The 7,675-nt window shown below is 39.0% G+C and overlaps 1 pseudogene; it reads left to right on the forward strand.

Moving 5' to 3' along the window:
* The window catches only part of LOC108522133 (zinc finger protein 736-like), a 102,218-nt pseudogene extending 96,931 nt beyond the window's left edge, over positions 1–5,287 (forward strand).
* Positions 5,288–7,675: the final 2,388 nt, after the last annotated feature.

Below are 7,675 nucleotides of genomic sequence, written 5' to 3' on the forward strand. Positions count from 1 at the left end.
GAAAGAAAAAAAAAACTGCCAAGAATACATCTGTACAGGTATTCTGGTACATATGAACAAATACTATTCTGGATTACATATACATAAAATTGAAATGATGCATTACAGAATATAAATAACTTAAAATGTTCTACCTAATGTCCTCAAATGTGCTAGTTTCTGCATATTTTATCTACATTTTCACCTGCAATTGGCAGTTTCTGATTTGTTTCAATGTTAATCTGGTAGCTTTTAAATAAAATCTAATTGAGTTTCAATTTGCATTTCTTGGATTACTAAATGAGTGGATATATTTTTCACATGTGTTTGAGAGATTTTGGTTTCCTCTTTTCTATAATGGTTTCTAAAAAAAAAAAACTTTATAAAGGATATTTGATTAATGCAAAGCTAAAATTTTCTTTCAAATGTAATTATAATTTGCTGGGTTTTAGCTATATAATTTGTAGTTAAGGCTTCTTTAAGAAGCTCAGAGCATTTTATAAGGTTTAGTAAATTTAATATAGTACTAAAGAAGTAAATTATAATACTTAGGTGAGTAAAACTAGTTGATCTCAGAGAGCATGTTAATAAACTAGAACTGATATTCCATCAACTTAATAAAATATTAATGATTTTGAATAACAGGCTTATGTAAGTTTATTAAAAATAGTTTGTGAAGTTTTCATAGAAAACCTGCATTTTAAAATGATTTGAATTGGCTAGTAAAAGCATATCATTGAACACTAGCCATGAAGTATCTCCTTTGAAGTAGTTAGAAATGGTATGCTTAGGAAAAAAAAATTCCAAGATTCGTATCATGCTACCCAATATGTTTCATAAGATGAGGTGACCACAGATAATCAGGGGTAAAGTGATAATAAAATACTAGTGGAGAATATACATTAACATTTTAATACATCCGGTGAGTAGGAGAGGCGTTCAAGGGGTAGTCTATCTGTAAGTAACAAAGATAAGGAGATAGATGTGTTCTTCTTTAAAGATGACTAAGATCTGTACTGTCAAAAAGAAAAAAAATAAAAATAAAAAAATAACACCCTCAAAATGGATAAATATGATGGATGGATAAAGATAAAGGGAGATTTTGGTGCAGGAAAAGCATTTATTGAATACTTTCTTCAAGCAAACACTAAGCTTGATACTCATGGCATATGCATGACTCCTAGTTTTTAAATTATTTAAAATTGGAGAAATATTGGTGTTAGGTCAATTTTTGTCTATTGTATATGGCCTGATAATACCATAATTGACATATTATCTCTAATGTAATACCTTAGAACTGGAAGTTTCTTTTTCTTTTCTTCCTTTCTGCCTCCGTCCCTCCCACCTGATTTCTCCTTCCTTCCCTTCTTCCTTTTTTTCCTTCCTTCCCTGGCTTGCTTTTAATTAGTTTTGTTATAATCTACCAGGTGTGGGTGGTAGGGGACATTTTCTAACGCATCTCACATAAACTCAAATTTTGGGTTATTCTTTGGAGTAAAACAGTCTCTTCACTCTTTCCAAGGTTATTCCTGAGTTGCAGAAATTCTCTTTCCATGTTTATTCCCTGTATTCCTCATTCAATCTTGCCACAACTAGACAAACAGAAAGCACAAGGGTACCCTTTCTTGCATCTAGAGGTAGAAACCTTGGCAGCACACAGTAACTGCTCCAGGTCTGTCATATAGATGCATTAATTGTCTAAATATCAATTTTTCATTCTTAAAACAATTGTTTTAAACATTTCCTTATGTGCATTCAATCCATATGAAATAAATTTTCTGGCAAATATTTAATTAGTTTTATTCAAAATATCTGATTAAAGTAGCAAATGCTGTGGGGCTAGAATTATATGACTTTTATCTTTTTTTTTTCAATGGCATTGTTGAAATGATGTTAGCAAGGTGGCAGAACAGGAGATCAACTGCTTATATTACTGCACGACAACAATAATTCTGCATTCTTCCACAGACCAAAGTCTCTTTGTGGAAGCTTTAGTATTTAGGCTGCAGGTTGTGAAACCCTCATGGAGTTCAAGACCTAAGGGGGTAATTTTGAGAGTGAGGACCCACACCCAGGTGATAGATTCATTAACTGTGTTTCTGGATTCAAACCTGGAAACACCGCCATTTCCTGAAGGGCTTGATTAGAGTCTAGTTTGGCCTTGAGCCTGCTACCAAATGTTACCAAGGAGTCCAAAAGTAGTCACAATAGTTCCTCGGCAGAAAGGCTCATGTGTTCATCAATATTGGTCTTGGCAGCTGACTTGAAAATTATTTTTGTAACTAGGCTCTAGCCCTACTCTGCAGCAGTCTCAGCTTAATATTGCTTATATAAGGACCCATCTGTGCAACTGGGACAGGTTTGCCAGCCTCTGTCCCACAGCAGATCCTGAAGGGGCCTAGTCTCAGCTCCACAGCCCCCTTGCTAGTCAGAGAGCTATCACAAAAGCACAGGGAACTTCTGGGAGACATGCCTATCTGTGCCAACTGGACAGGCATGGTAACCTTCATCCCACAGCACACCCTAAAGGAGACCTGTCTCAGCTCCAGCATCCCTTTGCTGCAACTCCAGAGTTACCTTGCAGGCACAGGAAACTCCTGGGAGACACCTCAGGACAGTATTCAAAACAGAAGTTTTGGAAAAGGACCTGTCAGTTCCAGCCTCTTTCATCTGTGATGTTGGAGCAATTCTGCTCGTACAGGGAACTGCTGGGTGTCTCACTGGCAGTTGCCATTGAGTTAGCTTGCCAACATGAATCCCATGGCAGATTCTGACTTATCTTTGAAGCTTGGTTTCAGTCCCCTGAAGATGTGGTCTGGAAGCAGTTCTGCCCAGCCAGTGTCCTGTTAGGATATGAACCTATCTGAGTCCCTGTGGTAGTCTTGCCAAGCTATGTCCCTCAGTCATTCATTAGACACCCCTGGATCTTGGCACTGGCCCTCTTGTCTGAGAACTAAGACCAGTTTGGCCTTCTAGAGACCTGAAAAAAAGCACATTCGCTAGTGCTCCTTCAGGCTGACACCTTGACTTCAGTAACACTGTGGATATTGAAACAGCCCTATAAATTGCCTGCATCCTCTCTCAACTACAGACTAAGAGCAAGCAGCCCTGTCTACCCAGGGACTGACTGGGAGACATGCCTATTCCCTGAAGACAGGCCTGAAAAATCTCAGTTTCAGTTGTGGACCTGAAACAACCCTGTATCTCAGTTGTAGCTCATCTCAGCCATGGACTGGAGTAGTATGGACAACTCAGGAATTCAACTAATTACCCAAGGGAAACCCTCCCAGAGACTCATGAAAAGCCAATATACCCATAGGCATACCTGGTAATAGGCCTAATGTCTGAACTCTGAAGAGGACACTCATCCTAGGGCAAGCCCCAAAGACCAAGATCCTGAAGACAGTATAGCCCACCCAGCAACAAGGTAGAACCCACACTCACTAGGCCCCTAGGAATAGGCCAACCAACTGTGGTCTCCACTGTGGACCCAGCATCAGCCACAATATCTGGATTTAACCCTGTTCACTTACAATCCCAGAGTCAATTTCATCAGCCCAGAGACCTTACAGGGAAGTACTTTAACTCATTGAAACTAGTCTATAGGTCTCTAAGAGAAGTTTGCTTCTTCAAATACATAGATATTTATGCAAGGCTACATGGATAACAAAGATTAAGGCAAACATGACACCACCAAAGAAAACTAATAAAGCTTTAATAATTGACCTCAAGGAAATGGACTTATATAGATTGCCTGAAAAAGAATTCAAAATAATTATCTTCAGCTCAAAGAGATACAAGAAAATGCAGAGAGACAACTAAATGAAATTAGGAAAACAATGCATGATCACAATGAGAGGTTTAATAAATAGAAGTACTTTCTCTCCTAGCTCCCAGGATCTGAGCCCAGTTCCCATCTCCACTTTTCCATCTCCTCCACTCCAGGAGCTCCTTGGTGACTCTATCATAGCCCCTGTTATCCCGTGACCTGAAGGTACTGAGAGATCCATAGGGAGGACGGCGGAATAACTGGAGGCCAGGAAGTGAGAGTGTTAATGTTCAGGGATATGGCCATAGAATTCTCCTCAGAAGAGTGGGAATGCCTGGACTCTGTTCAGCAACATTTGTATAGGGATGTGATGTTAGAGAACTGGTCACCTTGGGTCTTGCTATCTTTAAGCCAGACTTGATTACCTACCTGTTTGGAACAAAGAAAAGAGCCCTGAAATTTGAAGAGACAGGAGACAATAGCCAAACACCCAGCTGACTCTTTTCATTTTACTCCAGAGATATTGCCAGAGCATGACATAAAAGATTCATTTTAAAAGGTGATTCTGAGAAATACAGAAGCTGTGACCTTAGTAATTTACATTTAAAGAAAGACTACCGAAGTGTGGGTAATTGCAAGGGGGCAGAAAAGCAGTTATAATGGCCTTTACTGATGTTTGTCAACTATGCATAGAAAAACCTGTCAATGTAATAAATGTTGCAAAGCTTTTAAGTTGTGCTCAATCTTCACTGAACATAAATTTTTTAGCAGATAAATGCTACAAATGTGAAGAATATGGCAAAGACTGTAGGTTGTTCTCAGATTTTACTAGACAAAAGAGAATTCATACTGCAGAGAGATACTACAAATGTGAAGAATGTGGCAAAGCCTTTAAAAAGTTCTCAAACCTTACTAAACATAAGAGTTCATACTGGAGAGAAACCCTACAAATGTGAAAAATGTGACAAAACTTTTACCTGCTCCTCAACCCTTCTTAAACACTACAGAAATCATACTGGAGACAGACCCTACAAATGTGAAGAATGTGGCAAAGCCTTTAAGTGCTTCTCAGACCTTACTAGTCATAAGAGAATTCATACTGGAGAGAAACCCTAAAAATGTGAAGAATGTAACAAAGCCTGTAGGTGGTTCTCAGACCTTGCTAAACATAAGATAATTCATACTGGAGATAAACTCTACGAATGTAATGAATGTGGAAAAGCTTTTAAGTGGTTCTCAGTCCTTAGTAAACATAAGAAAATTCATACTGTAGAGAAACCGTACATCAGTGAAGAATGTGGCAAAGCCTTTACCCACCCCTCAACCTTTATTAACCACAAGAAAATTCATATGGAAAAGAGATCTTACAAATGTGAAGAATGTGGCAAAACCTTTAAGTGCTTCTCAGACCTGACTAATCATGAGAGAATTCACACTGGAGAGAAACCCTGCAAATGTGGAGAATGTGGCAAAACATTGAGCTGGTTCTCACATCTCATTAGACATAAGCAAATTCATACTAGAGAGAAGCAACATTAAATAGGATAGTTGTGTAGAGCTTTCAATACAATGCCTGCCTCTGGTAAGTACTCAATAAATGGAAGCTGCATATGTTGTTCTATGTCTAGAAAGCTGCTCTTCAGCTTGGCAGTGTGGACTGTGGTCAGTCTCCAGCTTGTATATTATTTCTCTGACATCTGCTTCTCCTTTATTTGAAGTCATTCTGTCCAACAGACTAGCAGTTTTCCAAGTGTGGACACCAAGCCAGCATCCCAGCATCACCTGAGAACTTGTTAGAAATGCAGATTACTGAGATTCATTCCAGATTTACTGACTCAGGAGTCCTGGGGGTGGAGATCAGACCTGTTTTAACAAGACCTCCAGAGTCTTCTGATATGCATTCAAGTTTGGGAACCACTGAAATAGACTACCACTCACCAAACCACTACCTGAGTCAGGCTTCCCTGATTGATTTTAAGACAGGCTGAAGGCAGCATGGAATATTATTGCATTAAGATAAATATCAACAACCCAGAATTGTTACACGGTTCTATGACTTATTTGTCATAAGATATTAAGTTCATTTTTCTGAGCTTCAGTTTCCTGCTCAGTCAAATGGGAGTCTATCCTGTTCTGCTGCTGTTCTGCTGCTCTTCTGCTGTGGTGTAGTGAGCCTCCAAAACAAAAATAATAAAAAGTACCTTATGAAAACATATTTCAAAAGGGAAAAAAGAATGATAATTGCTATTGAACTTAAAATCCAGATTTGTAAAGTCATGTTTTCTTTTACATAAACAGTGAAAGAGATTAAAATTCAATACACTTTGGGTAGTTTACCTGCAGGTTTTCCCCTTTTACCCTTTAAAACACATGCAAAAGGCCCTGTCAATCTCCTGTACCTTTGCTCTTGACCTTATCATTTTACTCTCAGCACAGCTCACACCTTTTGAAGTGAAAAGAAGAACAATAAACAAGACAAGGGAAAGAAAGGGAAATGAAGCCAGTTTAGCAGTCAGCCACTAAGATGTAGCAGCAGCTAGCTTCTTTAGGTCCCAGCCTAAAATATTGAAAAACAAACAAACAAACAAAAAAACACTGTTCTGCTGACTGAAGATGGTACTGTTGTAATAGATTTTCTTGATTATAAGAAAATTTAAGTTTTGTAAATTTTTATTATAAATTCAATGCCTCTAATTTCTGTCCTGCCCTGCCTATACTGTCTTATAGAGTTGTTGAGATCTTTAAATGAGATGAATTATATCTGATAGGATTCTTTGGAACTCAAATAACAGAAAACGTAAGCAATACTGGCTTAAGAAAGAAAGAGAGAAGGGAGCAGTTGAAAAGAGGAATAAGAACAAGAGGAAGAGGAGGAAGAGGGAGGGAGAAAGAAAAAGGGGAAAGGAAAGGGGAAGGAAGGAAGATAATATACTGTCTTGTTTAGTATCAGCAAGTCAGGTCTCTCCAGATACAGACACAAGGCACCATTAGGTCATAGACTCTTTACTTTAGTGTTGGCTTCTTTCCAAATTAGGATTGCCTCTTACAGTTGAACCATCTCAGCAGTTTCTGTCAATTTGGGGCCACACACTTCTAGGTGCAGATCCAGGGGGAAAATTTGAGAGTCTTCACTCTGGTATTTCCACCTGAAGGCTCACAGCATGCCACTGGCTCAAAAAAGGTCATGTGCCCACTGCTGAGCCAATCATTGTGTTAGAATGGCTCTGATTGACTTACACCCACAGGAGAGACACAAAACTGAGAATGGGAAAGCAGCGGGTTCCCAGACAGAGAGGGGAGTGAGTAGTGCTTGATGAGCAGGCAAAGCACAGATGTTTATTCTCTTTACTTGCAAGTGCTAGAGTTAACAGGACTCTGAAATTTAGTGACATATTTAACTCTAGACACTCTTATCCACCCCTCATTAAATAAAATTTTGCAAGTCTACCATGCCTCTCCAGTTGACTGCCCCTACCATGCACTGAGAGTGCCTTCTCTTATGAGCCATGGAATGCTGCAGGGATTATCTGGGTGGCTGCTATGTCTCAGCATGAAAAAGTATGAAAATAGCTGATCCTCATTCTTGCTCTGCCACCTATTCAGTGTACAAACTTGTATTAAGTTTCTTAACCTCTCTGTGTCTTATTTTCCAAACATGAGATTAGTGCCTGCCCCACAGGGATACTGGGATAACTGAAAAAGGTTAATATGTAAAATGGTTAGTTCTGGCTTCTAATTGTACTCACCAAGTTCCCTTCTCTAGGGCAAAAAAGGGGCATCTGACATAGAAGTAGCACTGTGGGAAATACAGTTTACAGATCTCAGGTAACTCAGCATACTCCTCTAGCAAGAGATCTGTATAAATAATGGCAGAAGCCTTAGATCAGGGAAGAAACTCAAGAGGTGGTCCCAGAAGTTCCAGTCTTT

The sequence above is a fragment of the Rhinopithecus bieti genome, unplaced genomic scaffold, assembly GCF_001698545.2.
Source record: "Rhinopithecus bieti isolate Rb0 unplaced genomic scaffold, ASM169854v2 scaffold_57391, whole genome shotgun sequence".
NCBI lineage: Eukaryota > Metazoa > Chordata > Mammalia > Primates > Cercopithecidae > Rhinopithecus > Rhinopithecus bieti.